The sequence below is a fragment of the Heterocephalus glaber genome, unplaced genomic scaffold (assembly GCF_053883595.1).
Source record: "Heterocephalus glaber isolate CG9 unplaced genomic scaffold, H.glaber_assembly_v1.0 deba00001523, whole genome shotgun sequence".
Taxonomy (NCBI): Eukaryota; Metazoa; Chordata; class Mammalia; order Rodentia; family Bathyergidae; genus Heterocephalus; species Heterocephalus glaber.
The window spans coordinates 22,274,161-22,300,897 of NW_028258327.1; the positions used below are offsets into that span (position 1 = coordinate 22,274,161).

The 26,737-nt window shown below is 37.1% G+C and overlaps 1 long non-coding RNA gene across 6 annotated transcripts in view; it reads left to right on the top strand.

Annotated features, from left to right (window-relative positions):
• LOC101710023 (uncharacterized) overlaps positions 1–26,737 on the top strand; it is a 478,704-nt gene that overhangs the window by 195,727 nt on the left and 256,240 nt on the right. For 3 of the 6 annotated variants that reach the window (XR_015441557.1, XR_015441556.1, XR_015441558.1), the window contains exons 5-7: positions 5,588–7,251; positions 17,116–17,475; positions 18,053–18,166. This is a non-coding gene — a long non-coding RNA (uncharacterized LOC101710023). The remainder of the gene's footprint in view (positions 1–5,587; positions 7,252–17,115; positions 17,476–18,052; positions 18,167–26,737) is intronic. The other 3 variants (XR_015441554.1, XR_015441553.1, XR_015441555.1) reach the window with 3 other exon arrangements.

Below are 26,737 nucleotides of genomic sequence, written 5' to 3' on the forward strand. Positions count from 1 at the left end.
CCAAAATAAGACTTGTCTGCTCCACATGTGAAGTGAAGTTTTACAGTAAGCATGGGTTTATCATAGAGAATTGACTAGAAATGACTAAGCTCTGTGCTCCACTTCCTTTTATTGTTGGTTTTGTAAGAAGGTGTGAATCTAAAATAGTCTAACAAGTAGAAAGAAGGACGTTGGCTGAGAAGGGGCAGGAGAGATCCCACTATGTTTGGAACTGAGGAAGACCTCACCTCTGTCCCATGATAACTGTCAGAGCAAACACCACTAAGTGGCCCCAGAGAATCCACCCAAATGCTCAATTCCTCTTCTGAATAGAGGATAGTAGTATGGAGGCCCAGGATTAAAAGGTACATCAAAGATTATTTTAACTTTTTGGTGAAAGATAAAGATAGATGTTATAACTTTCCATATCCACAGTGCTCAAGAATTGGAGATAAAATCAACTATTAGCTCCTTTTCCATACAAATGTTTTGCATTAGCACAAGATGGAGATTCTTAGATTTACTTGCTCCCTTCCATTGATCCATTATACATACTACTTGATTCAATATTTTCTGCTGTGATAGCTTGTGCCTCATGAGGTCATAGGTGGGGCTTTTTCAGAGGTGGCTGGACCTAGAATGTGTGATGTTGGAATTAAGGGTGTGTGACTACTAAATCAGTCCACTGATGGGTTTGGCATAATTCTGGATGTGAGTGCTACCCACCCTAAGGGGAGAAGTCCGGTAGCCTAGATTGAATATAAAAGGGACAGGAAGAAGCTGCTATTGTCGCTTGCTTTGCTACTTTTTGCCTGCCGTGAACTGTTTCTCCTCTGGGATGCCTGTCTGTCATGCCTTGGAGCCAGCAAATTATGGACTGAAACCTCTACAAACTGGGAGCTAAATAAATCTTTCTTTCTTTAACTTGGGGTGTTGGGTATTTTGTCCAACGATGAGAAAAAGTAACCAAGACATTTGGTGATTTTTATATATCTCAATGGTAAAATTAAAAAAAATTATCAATGTATAAGTGTAAATATCTTACTTACATTCAAATGTTTAAAAAAAGAACTCTTTATTTTCCTATAACTCAATTTTATCTCTATTTGGCATTGATCTCAGTGAAAAAAAATGAAATCTTAGGAAATGCCAAGCAAACACAGTCATTTTAAGTTAAAACCCAGTGCATTTGAGATTTTGCCTTCTATTTCTTTTTCCTTTGTCCCAGACCATGATATTACCATACAGGTTTCTATGCAGGAAGTTTTAGACCTCAATTCTTATTGGGAAGCATTCTGTATCCCTACTGATTGGAGCTAAGAATGTTGGGGCTATTGGCTCAAGGGTACTAAGAAGTTGTAACCAACATCTTACTTTGGCACCCCTCTAATTCTTCTCAAATTTCACTGTCTCTTGGAGTCTTGATTGAGCCTGAACCTATGAAAGTGTCACCAGTGTTACTTGCTTCTGTGCTTATTTTTTATGTTAAGATTCAAACAATGGACCAAAAAAACAAAAGATTCAAACAATGGAAAAGATTCAGAGTTTTGCAGCTCAAAGCCATTGTCTCTTTCAAAGATTCAAAACTCTATTTTGAAACTCAAAAACTCAGCTTGGACCACTGAATGTTGGTCTGATATATATATATATATATATATAAAATATATTATATTATATATACAAAATACATATATACACTGTATGTATGACATTTTTAACAAAACCAACCAGAGCAGTAAGTTTCTGCATTTCTAAAGTTATACTATGACCCTGAGGACATGAAGCTAGAGCATCCCAGCTGCCCAGGCTGGTGGCAGGAACCCTGGGGAACAAGGATGTGCAAAAGACTAACTATTGTAAATTCTTCAAATACATCCTCACATGTATAAGAAACCATTCATTTTTATAAGTACAATGGGGCATTAAATATGTTCTTTCTAAATCTAATCATAACAAAAACTTTTTCCTATGTCTACTGAAGGGTTCAATCAGTTTTTTTCTTTTAATATTTCTATATCACATCTTGATATAACAGTATAGTCATTGATTATATTCAATCTGAATGAGAAGAGTATAGGTAAATTCTTAAGTCCTTCAGCAGAAATTGCATTTAAATATAATGATTTTAATTGTACATATTTGTCATATTTGTTGGTCTTTTGAGATGAAGCTATTTTTTTTTTTTTTGGTACCGGGGATTGAACTCTGGTCCTTGCGCTTGCGCAGCACGTGGTGAAACCACTGAGCTAAATCCCCAGCCCAAGATGAAGCTATTTTTTGAGGATGGGGTCAGAGTGCTTTCTAGCTAGTGAAATTTAGAATTTAAACAAATGAATAATAATTATGAGTGTTCAGTAGATGGCACCAATCACCCTGGTCCCTGAATAGCAGGTCCCATGAGTGCTGGGCAGAGCAGAGGTTCTGGAGCAGGTTGCCTAATTTCATAGCCTGGGTTTTCTCATAATGAGCTTCTGCAGGTCTCTGCTGTGCTTCAACATCCTCAAGTGTGATATGCAACAATAACTCTAACTCGGGCGGTTGTGGTAGAGATTAGATAAATTAAGGTATGCAGGAGTCAAGCCAGGGTATGATATCTTATCCATTAAATCTCACTTTCTATTCAAATCTAAATGCGCATTTGTTTTCTCAGGAAAATGATGTCTAGGAGACATTGTAGTCATTAGACAGAATGACTTTAAGAACAGATGAGAGCAGTTGTTTCAAAATTCTCTCATTGGTAGATTTTGTCTCCTTACACTGCTGGGCAGTTACTAAATATTTACTCTGTGTAAAGTACTGCACTTCACAGACAGCAGGAATATGAAATGGCCTAAAACTGGCATGCCTCCCAGGAATTTAGAAATATAGCAATAAAATGGGTACATAAAAAGATAGTTTTCAGAGCAAGATAGTTTATGCAAAGGATCACTTGAAACTGTAATTCTTCAGGGGTGATTAGCTTAGGCTGACATGAGCTGGCTACCCATGAATTTGTGAGTCAGTTTCTGTTTCATACCTCCTTTGGTAGAAAGTTTTTTTTCTCTGATTTTATTTCCAACCTCCGTTGGGACCACTGGGCAAAGAGTGTGGGGAGGGCATTCCATGTGGGAGGAAAACAAAAAACCCCAAAACAAATGAAACAAAAAAGCAACAAAAGGGCTTGAGAATAAGGAAAGCATGTAGGAATTTGGTTCCATGAAACTATAAAGTAAGTCATGGGAAATGATGTGGATGTTACCGAAACAGGTCAAGTAAGAGCCATCAGAAGCTTTTGGGCAGGAATTCACATAAGTGGGTGTCATGTGTTAGGAATAACTCCATGTCAGTGTGGAGGATGGAGTTCCTAGAGTCAAGACCAGAGTCAGGGAAATCAGTAAAAGTGAGGGTTACTGTTGGCACCCATAGAAGGTGGCAGAGAAGAGAAGAGAGGGTGGATTCATGAACTATTTGGAAGGAAAAACTTCTGTAATTAGTGATTAGAGAACAGAAGTGATTTGTGTGATTCAGACCCCTGAGAAGTTGTCAAATTGGAAAAGGAGTAGATAGGATCAGGGTGGGTAGGAATCATAAGTGTGAGGAGCCTGTGAGACATACATGTGTAGATGGCTGTGAATTGGGAGCTCAACAGAGTCTGGACTGACATAGAGACTTTGGAGTCATTGGCATGTGTGGTTGAGATGGCCAGGGAGGGTCAGGGGGAAGCCCTGGGAAACGCTTGTACCTAAATCTTGGAAGAGGAAAAGCAACCACAAAGGTGCGTGAGAAGGAATCAACATAAGGGCAGGAAGCAGAGTGCAGGACAGGGAGGTTAAGGGGAAAACCCCAGCAATGATTACCTTTAAAAGATTTGGCTAATTCAGTTTGGGAAGAATAACAATCATTAGAAAATAATGAGCAGAAGGTGGGAACTGATTAGATGACCCAACCTTAAGGCTGTGACTGCACAAGCCAGAGAATGGTAAGGAATAGGAAGGAAGACAAAGATGTTGGGGAGACAAGGCAGGAGGGCTCTCTGAAGATGGGAGATGAGGCAACTGATGACACATGGTCAGGAAGAAGGTGACCTCTGGTCAGGCTGTTTCAGGGGCATGTGTCTAAGCTGACCATGGCATGAGAATTATGAAATAGAGCAGAATGTAATTCTGTATATTGTTGAAAGAAAAAATTCTACTTGTATGTATTATCAAAAAGTGTTAAAATGATGCTTTTCTTAGGCATTCACTTTTTATTTAAATCTGCTGAGGTTGTTCTCTAGACTGACAAATCAAAATCATACTAGTTGCATTTCTTGGCTGGAGGGTAGGTAGCACTGCATAATGTTTAAACATCTAGACTGTTAGTTCCTGCTGATGTTAAAACAGGTGTGGATAGAATGCTTCCTTAGATGTTGTTCTGATGATTAGATGAGATCATAACATAGCTGCAGTGGCTGGCACATAATGAGCACTGAGAAAAATGAAGCTATTATTCTTATTCCTATTTTGGTAGTTATGTTACAAATTATTTTCATGCAAATTGCAATTTATTGAATAGGGCTTCAGTAGTTTGAAGTTGATGACAAATATACCTAAGTTTATGTTTACTATTAGCTATTAGTAGAAACTATTCTTAGCAAGATAAAACTTATCAAAATTATTAAAAGAAAATATTTACTAATTTAAGGCAATTATGCTTTTCACTAGGAATTCTTTCCATGTGCACAGAATAGAATTCTGGGTAAACTAAAGCTAACAGGCAGACACTTTGGGCACTTTACAGATATTAAAATCAGTCTGAGAGGGTGAAATGTCTGCTAAACAACATTTAACCCAATGTAGCTGTCATGGCACTTAACCTTCAAACTGTTTTGTATATATACATATTGTATAGCATAAAAATTACTGTGAATTCAGAAAATGTTCCTCTCCAATAGGTCAGAATTACTGTGGGGTTTACATAACTTTGAATTATTTTGTGTGTGATTATATTGCTGATACTAGAAGGAAATTTATCTTATACTCCTTTTTAAATGTAATATTCTCTTGGACTATATTCAGTTTGTTGTAGTAATTCAGTACGTACTACCAGCATGCATTCAGTATAAACACTTTTATAATAATTCCTGAAGTTGGTTTATTGCACAGTAATTGGAAGACTCTAGTATTTATTTTAATTACCTTATATTAAGATGAGAAGATATATCACTTTGTTTAATGGAACTCTTTTGTCCTGGAGTATGTAGTTACAGATTTTTTTCCCCTTTCTCTCCAAGAGAATAAACTCATTAATTATGGATAGAATACCTTGGAAATTTGATTTTCATCAGGCTGAGGTTACTATATCCAGAGAAAAATAAGTCATATTTTTCTTCTCATGGAGGATTTGCTTTCATATGAAGGAGAATTCATTTATTGATCTCATTTCCGTCTACGGCCATACTACCCTGAACGTGCCCAATCTCGTCCGATCTCATTTCCTCCATAAAACTCTGAGAGATGATCTGCTTTAAGCTTGATTTGAAATACACTACCATTTGTAACAATATTGAAATAAGATTGGCTCTTAAGATGATTTTTCAATTAGCAATTGACTTCCTTTTCTCTAATGCTGATGTTGACTTTCATTATAGAATAAAAAAAGAGAGACATTTTGGCATCTCTATGCCACGGTGCCTGTTGAAGCTCACTTGCAAATGGGAAGATGCCAAGTTATCCATCCTACAGAACAGACTTCAGGGTTGCTTGAGTTAAGTTAAAGACTAAACTATCATGTATAATCTTTTCACTTTCATTCGGAGAATATTTTTCATTGATCTTGACAAAGTTTGTTTTCCTATTTTCTGTTTCCTTTCTTTGGAGAAAAAGGATACTTTTTCAGAAAAAGGCTCTGATGTGATTTCAGCATGGCCACCATGGTCTCATCTGATTGGAGGCAGAGGTTTGTGCGAGCACAGGCATCAGTAAAGTACTTGGAAAAGAGAACTGCAAGATGTCAAAATCCCATCTACACAATGTTTCTCCTTTGAGATCTTCTCTAAAATATGAATTTCTGTGGGTTATTCAGAATTCATTTGATACTCTACATCATTCACAGCACTTCACTATTTCTGATAGCTTATGTATGTTTATAGCTGTGCATCTAATAATTAGTGAAAGGACATAACTATAGTGTGAAATTAGATAAATCTAGTTTTTTCAAATCATTGTTTTAGTTTCTCTATTCTAAAATGTGAGTTGAAAAATGTGCACTTACCCAAGAGTAAAACTAATAACACTTTTTGTAGCCTGATGTTTGATAGAAGAAAGAAATCCTTCAATAGTTCCTGTGTTTATAAGGCTAAGGTGTCACTAAAGCTAGTATTATCAGCAGTGTACGATTAAAAGCACTCCTGGTAAATCTTTTTCTTAAACATAGTCTTCTTCCACATACACTTCATCTGTTCATAAGGTTTCAAATTCCCTGAATTAGTAGAAAAAAATCTTTTATTCCCCAATTATAAGTAAGTTTTCAAAAGGAAATAGAGTGTAGGGTTTAAATATTTCAAATTCATATTAAAGTGTAAAGGCCTAACACCAGAGTCTTTCCACAAAGCAGGAATCCTTTGCTTCTTACTCAGGGGACTTGAAAATGGTCTGTTTTATAAGAAGGCCTAGTGAAAATTTGATCTGTGGTTCACTGCTTTCTTTCTGTGTAACTCTGTTTGTGTCTTGAATTAACAGATTGACTTTATATATCATCAGTAACACATTCATCACTTCTGCGTGTTATCTCTTAGATTTTGGATAATGTGTGGAATTGAAATAATTATAACTCAGGCTATTTTGTTAAAGATTAAAAACACATGATTTGAAACTTACCTTAAAAAAGACAACATTTGGAACTTGTTATCTTTGTATGCAGAGTTTCTTTTTAAAAAGACAACCGTATGGGACTCAAATGCTCTGACTGACCTAAGAGAGCAATAATAGGCTTAATGCTGTTCTTTCCTCACATGGCTTTCCTGGCCAGAGCCTGTGTTCACAGGAAAACAAATGACTTCATAGATGGAGCGGCTCCACATTAAGAAGTGCAACAAGAGTTATGAAATGCAGTCAAAACAGGGAAAGAAATTTGTTTGAATTTGGATGACAACCTTTTGTTTCTGAGGTGCACAGGGTGGGTCAGGTTAATAAGTGCTTTTATTATGGTCCTGTGGGTAAATACTGGCCTCCCTGCCATCAGCCTCCTTTAATTCTTTTTGTTCTTGGTTTTTGGCAGGATCTCCAAGTCATGTGATATGCCTGAGGCTACCAGGTGAGTATGCTTTTTGGCCTGTGTTTGATTCCAGGAAGCAGGACTTCCTGGTTCTTTTAGAGAATTCACTCCTGAAGCCTCCTCAGTGGTTTGTAGCTATTTGTCTGTGTCGAAGTGATGTATATTGTTTCTGATATTGTTAAAGGAATTCAATAAGAGTGTAACTAGTACAGCCTTTACATCTTCATCTTGTATATTCAGGAAGCCATAGGTAGTGGGGAGAAGCAGAAACTCTGTTTCTGGAGAAGGGCTTGTTCTGGGAGGGGACCCAGCACCTGGAAGGAGAAGTCTCAGCAATACTTTCTTCAGGTTTACTAGTGCATCTGGTTATCCTGAACACATTCAGTTTTGTAACCTTGACTGAGTGGCCTCCATGGCCTGGGTGGGAGTGTTCCCCAACTGAATTCTCTTGCTATCCAAGGGGTCTGAAGATTCTGTTTTTATCTCTCCATTGTCAGCTCCTTAAGTGCTATCCTGGACACCCCAGGCTCAGAAGATGATAAACAAAGATGACTTTTCTTCCTCCATCCTCCTAGTCTCATCTCCAAGCCCATCCTGATTTCTTCCCCCATTTCAAGTAGACTGTTATTTTAGAGCCATGTTAGATTCACAGCAACATTGAACAGAAGGAATAGCATTCCATATGTAATTATCTTTTGTCCTTTGTATTGCCTTTGCTACTTTGTCAAATGTCAGTTAAGTATATTTATGTTAGTCTATTTCTAAACTCTCTATTCTGTTCCATGGATCTGTGTGTGTATCCTTTTGGTATTATGAAACTGTCTTGATTACTACAGCTTTAAAGATAAGACCTGAAGTTAGGAAGTGTCTGCCTTCTAGCATGATGTGGCTGTTTTTCAAAATTGTGCTGACTGCTCTCAATCTTTTGTCTCTCCATAAGAGCTTTACAATCATTTTATCCCTAACTACAAATAACTTGAGATTTTAATTAGGTTGAGTTGAATCTACAGATAAATTTGTTAAGAACTGACACCTTGACAATATTGATTTTGATTTACTTTTAAATTCTGATTTGTTTGAGCTGGAACAATCTCATTTATGCCTTATTATAATCCTGCGAGATGAGCAAAGTGTAGAAACAGGCTTAGAGCAGCTGAGTAATTAAGTTATAGAAGTAGGAGGCGGTAGAGACAAGATTTGCATACCAATCTTCCAGGCCATGGAGTCCTTGCTCTGAGCCGGTTTCTAAGGAGGTGTTGTGGAGTGCTTCAGAGAGAGAGGTCTGGAGTTAAGCCAGTAGGGTTTTAACCTTGGCTCAGGCACATGCTTGACATGTAACATGGCATATAGCTTAACTTTTTTTGCTTCAATTTCTTTATATCTGAAATTCAGGTGATAATAATAATACTTGCTTCATAGAGTTGCTTTAGGGATTGATATGCTTGCCACATACAATGATATGAACAGTACCTGGCATAGAGTAAGTGCTTATCACATGTCTACTCCTTAATGGTCATAATGCCCTTTGGAGCCTGGGTCTTGGCACATTCAGACAATGAAATCTAAATACAGATAGTCCCTGAGTTATGATTTTCTGACTTACAATGGTGCAAAAGCAATACACATTTAGTAAAAACTTTTCTTTGAATTTTGATCTTTTCCGGGCCTAGATGATTGTATCAGTCAGTGCTTATTAGAGAAACAAATTTAATACAAAATATACAAATATGTAAGAATTTACAAGATTGGCTTACAATGGCCACCCACAGAATCAGATGTGTAAGAGCGCAGAAGGTCTGTCTGTGCACTGGGGATTCAAAGGATCCAGTCAAAGGCCTAGAGCTCACTATAGTATCAGAAGGCTGAAGGATCTGTGATAGAAGCAAGGAGACAACATCCACAGTGAAGATGAAGACTGGAGCTCCTCCAAAGAAACAGAGGCAATCTTTGCTTCTTTTTTCCCTTTTATATGATTTTGGTGACCATCCTCCCTAGGGTGGATCTTTCACACCCAGAACTATTCTGATCCCATTTAGTTGGGTATTTTTTACTCAAGTTGACACAATCAATTAATTATCACACCGATACTCTCTGATATTCTCTGACAATGCTAGACCAATGAGTACAACTCCCAGACAGCTATGCATTACAAGGAGAAATATATGATACTCTGTAGTTACTGACTTGCTAAGGTATGATGATAGTCAGTTGAGCATATTAAAAGCATTTTCAACTTATGATAGGTTGATAGGTATTGTAAAGTCAAGGAGCTTCTCTTTTTCAGAAAAGGCAGTGACTGCCTTGTGTAATTGGGAGAATTCGTTCTCTTTCTTATAAAGAGTGTTTTGAACCCAAAAGGAATCAATCTATTCATTGATGTAATAATTATGAAGATTAACAATCTCTTCCATTTGTGATTAAAGCCTTACAATGTCAATATGCCTGTAAATAGCACTTTTCTTAAAGTTTACCTATAGATAATTCATATGACAATTTTTTTCCTGAGTACAAAAGATTGTGTACCAAAACTTGAGATTGGGGAGATTGTGGGGAGGAAAAAGAATGGTAAAATTAGAAGCCAGAGATATTAAAGCCAACCTTCATTTTTTAAAAATTAATTTTATTGGTACATTTAAGGTATACAATATAATGACATTCATCATTGGAAATTTGCACCTTTACATAATCTATCTTGGTTCTTATTTTTTCCCCATTACCCTGCCCTCCCTTCAGCCCCTCCACCCCTCCCTATCTAAATTAATATGAGAAAAAGAAAAAATGGAAACCTTCAGTATTAAACCTGTAAATGAGATACTAGCAAAACAAAGTCTGGCGTTACTTCTAGATCCAGATCAATGTTTCTCAAACTCTTTTTAATTATTGCTTCTCTAAGGATAAAAATTAAATAAAATTTAAAGTAATGAATTAGTTAATTTAATTAAAATTAATTTTCCCTAATAAGAGAAATTAAATACTAAGAATTAATATTTTCTCATGTAGGTTGGAATTTTAGGGTCACAAACTATGGTAATGACTTTTCACAGATGCCTCTCTCCAAGATGACCACTCTCTTGAGGGTGATATAGCTCCCTCTGAGACTGCATAACTTGAGCTATGTTGAGATTATGTCTTACATGAATGACCCTGATAAACACAAAACTGGGCTTGATGCCTTTAAAACTTTTAAGTTGATCTGCAGGACAAGAAACTTTTGATGGGAGTTTACTTTTAGTTTGGGACTTGTAGCAAAACATTTTCATCATTGTAGCTATTTCCTTGCCCCATCATTCATGGTAGGAACTGACACTTGGGTTGAACGTGATAGCCATTGATCTGCCAGGAAGGTACATCTAAATTCCAGAGCCCATTTTCAAAACCTTCTTCTAAGAGGTTCTGGGTGTCTACTTCCTCCTGCATCTCAGTACCTGTCCACGGTAGCTGAGCCTGCCATTTTGTTTCCTCCTCATCTACACCACCACTCTTCATGAGTTTTTTTTTTTTTTTTTTTTGAGACAGGGTCTCACTGGGCAATTCAGGCTGTCCTTAACTTGCTATGTAGCCCAGGGTGGCCTCAAACTCGTAGTGATTCTCCTGACTCCACCTCTCAAGTGCTGGGATTACAGGCATATGCCACCATGTCTGGCACTTCATGACTTTTTTAAGGCTTTTCAATCTACTTAGAAAGCACCTGGTAGCTTTTTAGCTAACATAAAGCAGTCCCTTTAACAATCAGCTCAAAAATAATTTCTCTCCACTCAGCCTCACATTAACTTTTGAGTTTCAACAGATCAGTTGGTTTAATCTGTGTACATAATCTCACTCTTGGCAATACTTGAGTGTGTGTGTGTGTTTCCTTTCTACTTTGTGTAAGTGCTTATTGTTTTTCAAGTAGACTACATACTTTGCCTGAAGGGACTAGTTTTTTCATTCTTCACTGGGTAGTCTTAGATCTCTTTTGAATACACAGAATATGCTAGGAAAACACTTCTAGCCTTCAGCACCTAGTATCCATGAGTAAATCATTCATGTTGGAGTTAAAAAAACCTTGCATTCATATTCTATTGTCATATTTAAACTACTAGTTATTGGAAAGTTGTTGAGCTAGTTTTATGTCTCCTAGATGTTAGATTTCATGGACCAGCAGGATCTCAAAAACATAATTTTGGGTAGAGAATCAAATTGATAATTTTTTTTTTATTTTTCCAAATATGTATGGACAGAATGCTAGCAACCACAGTGACACCTCTATTCATGAACACAATTCTTTCCATGATTCTGGTTGCAAATCGAGTTGGATGAGAACTAAATCAAATTCAATGGTTAAATTCATTACTGACCTTATGGATAAATTTGTTTTGGTTTTCATCCAGTTTGATTTGCAATAAGAATCATGGATAGATCTGGGTACATGAACCACTGTATTCCATATACTTATGGGTATATCATTTTGTAATTCCAAAAAAATTGAGATGACATAATCTTAGAATTATGAAGTATTTTAAATTGAATAAATTTAATTTTATGAAAGCCCACTGCATTTTTCTTATTTTTTCTAACATTTTAGGGCATGAGTAAAAATTGGCATGAAACTAGCATTCTCCAAGGGTGATCAGCTCCGTCATTCTAGTATCTCCTTCTTACTTATGAACTCCAATAATATGAAATTAACTGAAATAATGTAAAAAAATCCTTCTCAGTGGTAAATAAAATGAACTTTGAAATGAAAAGCCGATCTCTTGGCTTTTCCTCCATCTGTATTATTACATATAATTTACAGTCAAAGACAGAGTACATTCTAATGCTATAGCTTTTTAACCTTTGGTCATTTGTGCCAAAGCTCCATACTGGGTCCTTTTCATGTTTTACCTAAAGAGTTTGAACAATGATATGATCAATATTAATATTTACAGTAGTTGATATTTTGTTCAAAAACACAATTTATAAGATCTAAGAACACTTAATTCCTCTTACAAGATTTAGATGGCAACAGTTATTTGTAACCATTGAGGCCACATTTTTATTCAGTGATGGCTCTTGACTCCAAAATGTTCCTTTGTCATTGATGTTGGGGCCCTAGAGTAGCAAATGTCTTGGGGAATATGGAAACTAAAGGCTGAAGCTGGCATGAATTCTTACTCAAATGGCCAGATATTACCTCTGATGTCCTTGGAGAAAATATGTTTATGAAATTACTGCAACGACTTCATATATTAGTTTTGTTCAGCAAGGCAGAGGCAGGAGTCAGAATAAGTGGTAAATTTTCTTTCCCACTTATTTTCTGGAGTCAGTTGCAATCTCAGATTTTAAATTCCACTTGATATGTGAAATGTACAACACTCTTCATGGATTACTCCATGCATGTGTTCATTTCTATGGTCTGCATGGAAGAAGTTTCAGGTATAACATGTTTATTTCTCCTCTACATGAACTGTCTTTGATCGAAACCATTGGAAAAAACATCTCTTTTGTAAGAGGCCATTTTAAAGTTCTGAGAACTTGAGTGGGCACTTGCAAGACTCAGTTACATGCCCTCAGTTCACAGGCTTTCCTGTCTTGGTCAGTTTTATTGGATAAATAAATTAGCTCTCAGCCAATTGGTCTGTCAGAATGTTAAAGAGAACATTCTGATTTGTAAATCATACTGGTTATCTTGGTACTGCTGTGCATTATAGAAATATTTGAACATTACAGTATATAACTTCCAAATGAATTTTACAGTTATATCCTCATTTATGGACATGATGTAATATTTTTGTAATATATATGGACATAATGTAATATTTACATTAATGTAAATATTCTATAGCAAAATTTGTAGTGGTTTTCTTGCCAAATTTCTGTAATATTTATTTAATTGTGTTTGAAATCTATTTTATCTCACTGTCAAAGATCTATTAATAGGCAGTTTGTTGTTTGAGAAGCGGACATAATAGCTAGAATAAGACAGAAAGTTATGGCTGAGCTGAGAGAGATGCATTGAATATGTTGTTATGACATGCACTTGCAGGGGTGATGGATCCAGTAGGGGTATGGACTAAGTACAAGAAGGTACCCGGCAAGTGGAATATTTACATCAGTTTGTGAGAGTGATCACCCAAAAGAGATTAGAGGCTTATGATTTAGAAGCTCTTTTAAAGCTTATGATTGATTTTGAGGAATAACATGATACCTAAAGTAGATGTGGCTCCAGTTCAGATCCCTAACTGCCTCTTATTATCTAAGATTAACTTCTCTGTGACTCCATTTTCTCTCTTGTAAAATTGAGATAATAATAAACCTATAATGTGGAATGGTGAGAAGTCTTCAGTGTCATTCAGGGTGCAGGAAGACAAGGCTCTGCAAGCATACATGTGTCTCTATGCTCCAGAGACTGTCTTCATCTCAATCAGCTGGAAGAGCCTAAGTACAGACAGTTTCATGAAGGAGACACAGGGGTGGCTTATACCACTTCCACCCATTGGAGATTGGCTAGATCTCATCTCAGGGCCACATCTATCATGTGGGAGGCTGCAAAATGTAGATTAGCTGTGTGTTCAGAGAAAAGAAAACATAGATTTGGTGAAAAGTGAGCCCACTCTATCAGATGTAGTAGCATTTAAGAGAGTGTTTTTGTTACTATGACCTCTCAACTTAATGAACTCTATGCTCAGAAAATATTCATTCATTTATTTATTCATACCATACATATTCCTTAAGCACTTACTATGTGCTATTCATTATGCTATATCTGGTAACTAAAATGGAGATGACTTTGATTTTTTTCTTTTGTTTTGGCAACAAAAGAGGAAAACTACAAAATTTCAAAACATATATGTGTTGCATTGCATCATAACCTGTAATTGAAAGCAGAAGTCATGTGAAACCATTTTTTCATCTGCAATAGTCTTATGCATCTCCCAGATCTCCTTTCTGACTAAATGCAATTCTGACTGAGCACACAGTAAATATTCAAACATACCTGTTCATAAACAGTGTATTTATTTAGTCAAGAAAAAGGTTGCCTGCAACTCATTAATAAATATGAGTCACCCTATCCAATATGTTTTCTAAAAAGAGTTAAATTCTCAAAGTATATTCTGGTTTTTTTTATTAGGGATTTTGGCTAAAATTAATCAATGACTTCATTTAGTACTGTGTAGGCAAGACCTTTAGTTCTTGGGGTAATAGATCTTATGTGACCAATTTAGTTTCATCCAGGAAAGCAAATTTTCCTGTTTTGAATGAGATCTGATTTTCATTAGATGAACTTGTTGCAAGGTTACTTAGTAAGCAATGTCCAAAAGCTTCCGACTCAATTTAACTTTAGCTTTATCTCAGCCACCTGTGTCCCTGTGGCACCCGTGTCTGAAAGCAGGCTGGAAGTCCATCTAGGAAGCTACCATTAACACAATTTGGGTGGAAAGCCTAGATCGTCATAGAATGAATGAAAGGATGCTTGGGCATAACTTTCCTCGGAAGAATAAATTAAGGATTCTTACTTTATTTCAACTAAAGTTGGCTGATGATGATTCTCTGTGCATGGTTTCTCAAATAATGTAACTGCTGGGTGAATCGGAGAAATGAAAGGGAGAAAGGAAAGCAATGGACTGGCTCAGGGGGGCAAGTTGCATGGGAAAATATGCTAAACTATCTAAGGCACATTTTAATTAACTTCAGTGGGATAAGCTCTAAATTAACTATGCTTTGTGCTCAAGATACCTTGAAGCATCTAGAAGGACTTGAGGGCTGAATAGCTTTAATTTTGTCCAAAGAAAATCACCATATAACACATCTGTTGGTGGTTAACAGATCTTCAACATGTCTGAACAACTGAAAATATTGTATATTTAAGCGATATAATTTTGGATTCTTTTTCATGAATTCAGTGTAGAAAAGAAAACATTAGGAATAGAGCTTCCAGACTTACTTATGAGAACTTTTAACATTATTCTAAGAGAAAAAACCCATCAACATTCATAGATCCTGGACAAAACCCAACAATTTAATGACCATTTGGCATATCCCTTAGCTTAGGCACTATGTAAGTAGAGGAGTATGCTTTAATAATCATGTTGAACTTTAATGGCTCTGAATTCTGTAGTATGCACTTTCTTTTCTCATATAAGGCAATGGTCTTTTTAGCAGAATGTACAGGGACTGGAGCTGGGAAGAAACTTTTGCACAAATGGGAAATGGGAGTGAGTGGTAACTCAGGATGTTGAAAGGCTTGCTGTTTCAGTAAAGAAGAATCTAGAATCAGTTTTATAACTGCTGGAGCTGTTGCCTGCATTTATTCTGTAAATTATTTTCATGTTCTTTTTCTCCCACTTGGGGATTTTGGACATTGGAAAGTCTCTGGAGGAGATGCCATGGTCTCTATTCTGGCTACAAATGAGACTACCCGAAAGATATTTAAAGAAACAAAGATATGCAGAATCTTTCTCAGATACTAGATTTAATTTGTCTGGATTGGGGCCTGCCATATTTTATCTTAGAGCTTTGCCTCTGAAGATAATTGTGCAGCCAACATTGTAAACCAGATAGACACAGCTCTATTTACCAAGGCCCTACACTAGACACACTAGACAATTTTCTGAAATAAGTCACAATGGGCTCTTATTAGGACCCAGTTAACTTTTCTCTGATGCATTGAATTAGTCTATGTTTCAACTGGTTTATTGTCAGCCAGTGATATGCAGCATAAAATGTGGTATGTATTTTATACAGTGTACAATAGTAAAATCTAACATAGAGTTCAGTGATTCTACAGTGAAAATATCCAAACTACATCGCTACCTAATTCTTTCTCAAGTAATACACCCATTTCTTTTAAGCTGAATATACATACCCACTTATATAATATAGTTTATGAAAACTCTATTATGGCAATAAAAGTAGAAATGATCCTATACAATGACAAATTAGTTTACTGGTCCAATTGTGTATCTTTATATTAGGCTATAGTCTGAGGTGGCTCTTAGTTCCCTATAGAGTCACTTCTTTACTAGATCTGAAGTTGCAGAAATCTTAAGAAAAGCCAGTAAGGAAACAGAAATGATAAGTAATAAATTGAATAAACTTAGATCTTGTTATTTGCTTGTTAAAGGGATTATAATAGATTTTCTTTAGAGAATACAACTTATCTAGATATTGAGAGTAGATCACACTTACTAAGAACAATATGGTAGCTTATGGATTCTATTTTACAAGTAACACCCATGTGGTATCCCATCAGAATCTTTCATGCATTTTTACATAAAGCAAAAACAGATTCACATGTGTCCTTATCATGACTGATGGGTAAAATGTTTGGCTGGTTTGTATCCTTCTGAAGATAGCTGATCTCATGAGCCTGAGGGTAGCAGAAAGAATACCTAGAGAGTATCCAAGATGTGACTAAGATGGGGAAACAAAGTTGGGGATGGTTTTACTACTTACTTCATCTGAACAATGACCTGGTTGAGTTAGATAATGCCTCAGATTCTTTTTAGTCCTAAGAGCTTATGTATTTTTATGTCAGATGATCACTTTACAGGGCTCAAGACCAGCATTTATGTCATCTTAAGTGTCCATGGCATTTAAGGCAACACTTCTCATTGTCCTTATTAAACTCCTTGATGGTCTCTAAAGGATTTTGATTTTTTTTTTTTTTTTTACAAAACATGCTTCTTTTAGTCTTCTTAGGACACCATAGAAAGGCTGGTTACTGAGTGATTTAGAGGTAGCAGTTGTGAGGGGAATTTTAAAGGAAGAAGGGAATTAGTGAGAAGTGGATGGTGGGTTGGAGGTTTCCAAGAAAGAACATGGGGATATGTATAGAGGAGGGAAGGAGTGGGGGAGACTTTATTTAAGGGTTTCTTTCCTTGTCTTTGTTTGTAATTGAAATCTGCACAGATGCCAAATCTGTATTATTATTTTTTTCAGAAAAATTCATGAATTTTAGATGTTACTTTGAAGCATTTTTCAACCGTTTGAAAATAAAGATTACCAAGAACAAGTCTTCTAGAAGTTAATCTGCCTGATTCCAAGTGCCAGCTTGTGCCAACTGTCTAGGCCATAATTCTGGGCTGATGTCAAGTTGGAGAAGAGTATGAACAAAGACTTCTGTTTTCCCTAATTCCCTACTGGCCGTCCTGGGCCCTACCAAAGCCAAATTCAAGGAGGTCTTAGGGGATGTGGCTCCAGGGCTGACCTGACTGAAGAATCCTTTGAAATGTCTGTGGGTTTTCTGTTGTTTCCACTCTGTGGAGGTCCAAGGTGAACCTTGCCCCCCTAAAGAAGCAGGTAAGAAGACAGGTTAGCTCAAACTCAAGACATGACTGTTCAGTCTTCAGTGAGACAGCAGGTCAGGGAACACAGTCATCTGAACCTGTATGGATGTTGAGCTGAATTTTAAAATTTTCACTAAGCTGGAGAATGTTGTCCTGTGTTAAAATGAGATGTTGGCCCTTTGGATTTCTTTCTCTTCCTTCCTTTCTTCCTTCCTTCCTTCCTTCCTTCCTTCCTTCTCTCTCTCTCTCTCTCTCTCTCTCTCTCTCTCTCTCTCTCTCTCTTTCTTTCTTTCTTTCTTTCTTTCTTTCTTTCTTTCTTTCTTTCTGGTACTGGGGGTTGAACTCAGGACCTTGCGCTTTTGAGGCAGGTGGTGGAAACACTGAGCTAAATCCCCAGCCCTTTTGGATTTCTTTTTGAAAATACTTCTTTATACATGACTTTTCTTATCAGTTTGTTTACTTTAATAAAACATTAAAACCACTGGGCATGTTTATAGTTTGAGGAAGCTGGGCCTAATTCAAGGAATACTTAAATTTTGTTTTCCATTTTCTTCCTTCCCCTTCTTTTTTTTCACTGACTGCTTCTGTAGCAGGCAGCCTTCTCCCAGGTTCATGGTGACTCCTCCCAGTTCTCTGAGACACTTTACTGTCACACTCCCTGTTCTCGCTCATGCCTAGTATGGATTGTTGTCAGAGAAATCCACGTAAGTATCAAATGGTCTTTTTTCACAATGAGGTGGTTATAGTTACCTTATATGTTTTGTATGCTTTTCAAATGTTATTACTAATTTCATTAGAAACAAATTTTACTTTTTTAAATAAAATAAATACATGCTTTAATGTCAGAAGGTATAAAGCCTATAGGAGAGAGAAGGTCATTTTGGAAAGTGCCCTTATCTTTCCTCCTCTTGTGGTGCTGGGGATGGAACCTAGGGCCTCACATATTAGGCAAGTGCTCTGCCACTGAGCTACACCCCTCACCCCTAAATATTTGTTAAAATGTAGACTGTTGAGTCAGTATGTGTTTTTTCAGGTGGATTTCGTTCCTGTTTGCATGAACCTTTTTTGTTGTTGTTGCTCCGTTAGTATTTAATAGTCTGTTTGCAACCAGCTTAATTGTGAGGGCATAGAGCCAGGAAGAGATGTGACACAGATGGACATCAGGGGATTGAACATAAGAACATCACAAAAATCACTGTGCATCTGAGCTATATGTGGAAGTCCTAGGTCGCTCATCCACTTGATTCCCTTGGTTTATGGAAGAGGTAGATCATCAGCAAAAAAATACAGAACAGTGCCAGGGATTTAGCTCAGTGGTTCCACCACCTGCCTCGCAAGAACAAGATCCCGAGGTCGATCCCTGGTACCAAAAAAAAAAAAAAAAAAAAAAGTACAGAACAAACACTCTCTGAAAGACTGACAGAAGACGGAGGGCCATGTTAGCGATGTCGGTTCCCAGTGAGCACTGGCACTAGTAACCTGAACACTGTCACAAAGCCTGTGCTCTGGTCAAAGACAACCATCTTGTCCCAAGGCTGCCAAGGGTGGGCAAGAGGCGAACCCAACTGACCAATCAACTGTCTGTCCTGAGTTCTCTGTGGAATGAGCCCTGTGGTATGCCCACTGAAAACTATGCATCAGAAATTCCAGGGGCAACTTGGAGCTCACTGACCAAAGCAGGGTTTGAAAAACTACAACCTGTAGTCACACATAGCCAGCTGTCTGTTCTTGTAAATAAAGATTTTTTGAAACATAACCATGTTCAGACAGGCATGTGTTATGTGGCTGTTTTTGTAGTACAACAGCAGAGTTGAGAAATAGTGACAGAGATATTATGGCTGATACAGCCTAAAATACTTTCTCACACTTTACACAAAAGTTTGCTAATTTCTGCTCTTAAAAAGCTTCAGAGATACACTCATCATTAGGACCAAGGGCAGTCAATTTACAATCAAATCCAGTATTGTGATTGATATGAGAGCAATATCACTGAAAGTCATGAGTTGTTCTGGCTTTGATAACACAACCCCTAAGAAGTATGCAAGTTGTATGTTCTTCCATCAGATCACCCAAATCTAGAAGGATGGAATTTCCTAATATTTGAGTGCGCTTGTTTTAGCAACCCCTTCCTGGATCCAGGCAGCGAGATATATGTTGTCTTTGACTTTCTTCCTTGTGTCCTCTAACTCCATTGGCACAAATGTAGTTCAGTTGTCAGGACCTGCGCTATATTTGTCCAGCCTGTGTACTCTCGATGGTTCTACTACAGGTGCATCTGGAACTGATTTGTTCTAGACTCTGTGGGTCTTCTCAAATGTTGTTTGCATTTTCTTCTTAGGGAGAAAGATCTCACACCTTACATCCCTTCTTTTAGAGCAAAGTTCCAAGCTCTAGTCTTAGGTTTTAGTTTTGTTTTTAAAGTCAACTGTAGTTTATCTGTGTTAGTGACATGTAAACATGCTACAGGATAATTTAAAAATGAAGGATAGTAATCACTCATTTGAAATTGAAATTTGAAATTCTCTCTCTTCCTCACTTTCTTCCTCATTGAAGGAGTACTTTAGTCAAATAAATGCTCACACTTAACTCACTTTAAAAATTCACTTGTAAAAAGTCTTGCTGGGGAAGTATTGGTCAAAGGGCACAACATTTCAGTTATGGAAGATAAATCCTGGAAAGGTACTGTACTGTACCGAACTGGCATGCCTATAGTTAGCAAAACTGTATTAGTATACTTAAATTTGCTAAAAATGTAATTTTATGTTAAATACTCATTAAAAATAATAAAGAAAGTGGGAAGTGACTTTTTAAGACAACAGATATGTACATGGCATTGAATGTGGTGTTCATTTCCCAGGTATATGCTCACTTTTAAATTTATCAAGTTGCATACATTAAATATGTACAGGTTTTTGTATGTCAGTCATACCTCAATAAAGCCTCAATAGTGTTTTTTTAAAGCCTTTCTGTAGGAAGTTCAGGGTCACTTTTCAAATTTTCTCCCTTCTTGCTTGTTCCCTCAACTTCTTTTACTGTCTCTTCCTTCTTCCCTCCTTCCCTCTCTCCCTTCCTCACTCTCCCCTCCCTCCATTTTGCTCTGTAATGACAGGGCTTATATTCATTCATATCAATGGCTTGGACTCCTGAGAAGGATGCTGTGCCCTCATTTACATCATGGGTTGAAAACTTAAGTCCCTCACACCTTAGCCCATTACCCCTTTTTTCAATGGCTGCTGGTAACAATAGTAGAAAGAATGGTGGCTTTATTACAATAGGCATATGGTGAGGGAGGGGGTGGAGGAATTAACAACTTGGGCACCTGGGTTTTGGGGAAACATACTCACTCCAAGATGTGACAGACTGTAAGATGATGTTGGGAGGTTCTTATCAGCAAACACAGCTAATCCTATGCTCACAATCAGGGACCATCTTCCCTTACAGATAAAGCCACCTTGACCAACTTGAACTACTAATGATCCAGGCTGTATCCAAACTACCCTGATGTTAATTCTCTGGAGCACTTTTTGGTACATTAGCCCGATTGAGTTTGACTAATTTGTATCTTAGTGTCATAAAAATTTCAATTCCCTCTTTAAAATACTAAGTGCATTACACAAAATACCTTTGCCTTGGAAGAGCTAGCTCTATCCTTAACCCTTGGTATCTTTATCAAGGACTTGAGCATGAATATTCAGTACATCCTGAGTATAACATTTTATAGAAAAGCATACAAGAGCAGAAAAATGGCATATGTCTTGCCTCAGGTCTCTGAAGCCTTACAGCCTATGGGTCACAACATTCCTTTCTACCTTCCTTGTTCTCATTCTGTCCTTCCCCCATTAGCTGCATTTCTCCATTAGTCACATTAGTCTCCAGGCCAATGCCTATGATAGACCTATGGTTTTCAACTCTATGTGCTAAAGCAGCTGGTTTCTGTTCTTCCCTTACACAAAATCTCCTATGCTGCATTGTTCTATACATATTAGGAGAATATTTGGTTTCTTATCAGTTGTCAGCAGTCATTTCTTAGGGAGGCTCATTTTTTGGTGTCTTTTTGCTGGATAGCATCAAGGACTCAAATTATAGATAAAGCTACTCTGTATGAGACTGAAAGGGGGATTTGTGGACTGTTGACAATTGTGGAGGACTGAGAATGAAGGTCCATGGGATAGTGGGAATGTTGTACAGCAGCAATGGGACACATCCCTTGACTGTGCACATCGTCAGAGAATTGCTAAGCTTATGTTATTTTTCAGGAATATAAGAACTAAAGAAGAAACTGAGTTTCTGGCTGGGATAGTGTGAAATGAAAGAGACAATTTTCTCAATTTTGAAGGTAGAATTGGAAAGGACCTGGTGGAAGCAAGCACTGGTCCAAACTTTAGAAACCTTAGGAGGGTTTCAACTGATATTGAGAGCTCAGATCAAGTGCATTTAGGCCTTTGAGGGTTGGGAAAGTCTAAAACATCACCTGGGGTACATTGGTCAATCTTTGTGAAGTATTATGATTTTTTTGAACTATTGAACAAATCACACCTGAAGCCCTTAATTCCTTTAATAGACTTTGAAAATGACAAGGAGAGGGACTCAAGTTTTCAAGCACTTCTTTCTTGAAACCTAAGTTAGGACATTCTTGAGTGAAGTTAGTAGAGAGAGACTTCTCTGATCACCCAATCCTTAGAAGGAGATGCAGAGAACAAGGCCAGTGTATCTAGTAGGGACTGGGATAACAGATCTGCGACACTCTGTGAAGCATGATGTTAACTAGACCGACATTCTTCCTGAGAGAAGGTGCTGTCTGATCTGCTGTCCCATCTTTCTCAACCAGACTTGAAATGCCTTGATCAGGTATCAAAGAATTCTATCTGCCAGTTAGAAATTAAGCCACAAAATAAGGACTCTTGAAAGAACTTGCTCCTTGGTTGAAAAACCCACTATAATTCAATGGCCAGAATGGGGAAGAAGCAGAGCATGGGAAGGGGTGGAAAGTAGGAGAGGCTGTAATAACTTCAGAATATCTACAGCTTAGATATTCTTCTTGTGTATTTTAAGTGCTACAAAAATTCAGATGAAGACAGTATTATATGCTTAATTTTACAAATGTGAAGAAGTCTTTTGTACAAATTAAGGCATAACATGATTTTTAAATCTTTATTTTTCAAAATTAATTTTACTGGTATATTTTAGGTATACAATATAATGATATTCATCACTGGAAACTTGCACCTTTATATAATCTGTCTTGGTTCTTAGTTTTTTCCCATTCCCCTGCCCTCCCTTCAACCCCTCCACCCCTCCCTATTTACAAAGACTTTGTTTCCATTTTTTCAGTTTCTCATATTAATTCCATTCCCTTCTTTCCTTCCCCTACCGCTTCCACATCCCCTTCCCCTATGCCCCTTTTCTTCCTGTTTCACATTATCTATTATACCTTTTAGTCCTTATTTACACTTTCAGTTTCTCACACTAGAGAAATTATTTGGTATTTACACATATGTGTCCTATTTATTTCACTTAAGAGTATCACCTCAATGTGCATCCATTTAGCAATAAATGTCTCTAATTTCTCATTTTTTATGGTTGAGTAGTACTCCACTTTATAAAAAAAGCACATCTTCTTTATCCAGTCTCCAGTTGATGGGCATCTGGGCTGCTTCCAAGTTTTAGCTATTACAAATTGTGCTGCTATGAACATGGGTGCACATATATCACTGTGGTATGATTCTTTTAATTCTTTGGGGAAGATACCCAGAAGGGAAATAGCTGGGTCAAATGGGACTTCTAGTCCTAGTTCTTTGAGGAATCTTATCTCCATACTGATTTCCACAGTGGTTGCATCAGTCGACACTCCCACCAGCAGTGGAGCAGTGTTCCTCTTTCCCCACAGCCCTGTCAGTATTTGTTATTGGTTGATTTCTTGACAGCAGCCATTTTTTTCTGGGGTGAGGTGGAATCTCAGCGTTGTTTTCATTTGCATCTCTCCAATGACCTGTGATGTTGAACAGTTTTTCATATGTTTGTTTGCTATTTCTACTTCTTTGTCTGAGAAATGTCTGTTCTTTTCAGATACCCATTTTTGGATTGGGTCTTTAAATTTGGTAGGTCTGATATTTTTAAGTTCTTTATAGATTCTAGATAGTAGAACTTTGTCTGAGAAATAGCAAGTGAAAATTTTTTCCCATATTGTGGGTTGTCTCTTCACACTGATGGTGGTTTCTCTTGCTGTGCAGAAGCATTTTAATAAGAAGAGACACCACTTGTCGATTGCTTTTGCTAGTTCATGGGCAACTGAGGTTTTGTTCATAAAATCTTTTCCTATGCCAATGTCATCAAGAGTTCTACCTAACCTCTGTTCCAGCCACTTACTTCAGTGTTTCTGTTTTAATGTTTAGATCTTTAATCCATGTTGATTTTATTTAGTGCATGGTGAAAGATATAGGTCTAGTTTTAATATCTGGCAAGTTGAAAGCCAATTTTTCCAGCACCATTTATTAAAGAGGCTATCTTTCCTCCAGTGAGAGAGTTTGGCTCCTTTGTTGAAGATGAGGTGGCTGAATGTGTCTGAAGTTTCTTATGCATCTTCTAATCTGTTCCACTGGTCCTCAGGTCTGTTTCTTTGCCAGTACCATGCTGTTTTTATCACAGTAGCTTTGCAGTATAGTTTCAAGTTGGGGGTTGTGATACCCCCTGACATGTCTCTGTTGCCGAGAATTGCTTTTGTTCTTCTAGGTGTTGTTCCAAATGAATTTTTGGATTGTTTTCTCAAGGTCCATGGAGTATGCTGCTGGGATTTCAATTGGGATTGTATTGAATCTATATAGCAGTTTTGGAAGTATGGCCATTTTGATTATGTTGATTCTTCTTACCCAGGAGCAAGGGATGTCTTTCCATTTTCTGACATCATCTTCAGTCTCTCTTTTCAGAGTGCCATAGTTTTCAGAGAAGAGGTCTTTGATTTCTTTTGTTAGGTTGACTTCTAGGTATTCCAATGTTTTGGATACTTTTGTGAAAGGAATTGTTTGCCCTATTTCTCTCTCAGTGAGCCTGTTTGTCATGTAGAGGTAAACTATTGATTTTTGTGTGTTGACCTTATAACCAGCTACTTTACTGAATTTGGTTATTCAGTCTAAAAGACTTTTGGTGGAGTTCTTGGGGTCTTCTATATACAGTAGCATGTCACCTGCAAACAATGACAGTTCGACTACTTCCTTTCCTATCTTTATTCCTTTTATTTCTTGCTCTTGTCTAATTGCTGTGGCTAATGTTTCCAAAACTCTATTGAACAGGAGTGGTGATAGCGGACATTCTTATCTTTTTCCTGATTTTAGTGTTATGAATTTCAGTTTTTGACCATTTAGTGTGATATTGGTTGTTGGTTTTTCATAGATGGCTTTTATCAGATTGAGGTAGAGACTACTCCAGTTTTTTGTAGGGTTTTTGTTTTATCATAAATGTGTGTTGGATTTTATCAAATGCTTTTTGTGGATCTATGGAGATAATCATATGGTTTTTGTCCTTGGTTCTATTGCTATAGTGTACTATACTTATTGATTTGCATGTGTTGAACCATCCCTGCTTCCCTGGGGTGAATCCCACTTGGTCGGGGTGTATGATCTTCCTGATAATCTTCTGCATTTTATTTTCAAGCATCTTATTAAGGATTTTTGCGTCTATGTTCATTAGTGAGATTGGCCTATAGTTCTCTTTTTGGTTGGGTCTTTCTCTGCTTTGGGGATCAAGCTGATGCTTGCTTCCAGAAATGAATTTGGGAGTACTGCTTCCCTTTCAGTTTCATTGAAGAGTTTAAACCGTAGTGGAAGCAGTTCCTCTCTAAATGTCTTATAGAGTTCAGCAGTGAAGCCATCAGGACTTTTCTTAGTTGTTAAGTTTTTAATTACATTTTCAATTTCATTGATTGATATTGGGTTGTTTAGAATTTTTAGGTCTTTTTCGTTCAACTTTGGTAATTCATATGTATCTAGGAATCTGTCCATTTCTTCTGTGTTTTCCATCTTATTGGAGAATAGCTTCTTGAGGTAGGTATTGATGATCATCTGGATTTCTGCTGGGTCCGTTGTAATTTCATCCTTTTCATTCCTAAATGTGTGGATTTGGGCCTTTTCTTTATTTTTCTGATAAGATTGGCTAATGGTTTGTCAATTTTATTTATTCTTTTGAAGAACCAACTCTTGGCTTCATTAATTTTTTGTATCATTCTCTTAGTCTCCATTGCATTGATTTCTGCTGTGATCTTTATAATCTCCTCCCTTGTATGAGCTTTGGGTTTGTCTTGCTCTTGTTTTTCTAGGAGCTTGAGGTTCAGCATCAGGTTGTGTAACTGAGCTCGCTCTGTTTTCCTCACGTGAGTATTCACTGCTATGAATTTCCCTCGTAAGACTGCTTCCATTGTGTCCCATAGATTCCTATATGTTGTATTGTCATTGTCATTTAATTGAAGGAACTGTCTGATTTCTTCTTTAATTTCCTCTGTGACCCTTTGGTTATTCAGGAGTGTGTTGTTCAATTTCCATGTGTTTAGGAAATTCTTGCAATTTCTTTTATTATCGATCTCCAATTTCATCGTACTAAGGTCTGATAAAATACAGTGGAGAACTTCAATTCCTTTGCACTTACTTAAACATGTTCTATGAGTTAGTATGTGGTGTACTTTGGAGAATGACCTGTGTGCAACTGAAAAGAATACGTATTCTGATTTTGTGGGGTGGAACACTCTGTAAACATCTGTTAAGTTCATTTGTTCAAGAGTTTGATTGAGTTCTAGTATTTCATTTTCTATTTTTTGTCTAGTGGATCTCTCTGTGACCGTGGGGTATTGAGGTCCCCCACTACTATTGTGTCAAGATAAGGTCTAAAGGAGGAGTGAAAATGGGAGGGGTAGGGGAAAGAAAGGAAGGGAAAAGAAAACGTATGAGAAAAGGAAAAAAATGGAAACAATGTCTTTGTAAATAGGGAAGGCTGGAGGGGGTACAGGGATGGCAGGGGAATGGGGAAAAAATAAGAACCAAGATACATCATGTAAAGTTACAAGGTCCCCATGATGAATTTAACTGTATTGTATACCTAAAATGTGCCAATAAACTTAATGAAAAAACATCTGTTAAGTTCATTTGTTCAAGAATTTGAGTTAGCTCTAGTATTTCTTTGATTATTTTTTGTCTAGTTGATCTATCTGTTTGTGACAGTGGTGTATTAAGATCCCCTGCTACTATTGTATTGGTGCTTATTTGGTGTTTCTTGTCTGTTAGTATTTGTTT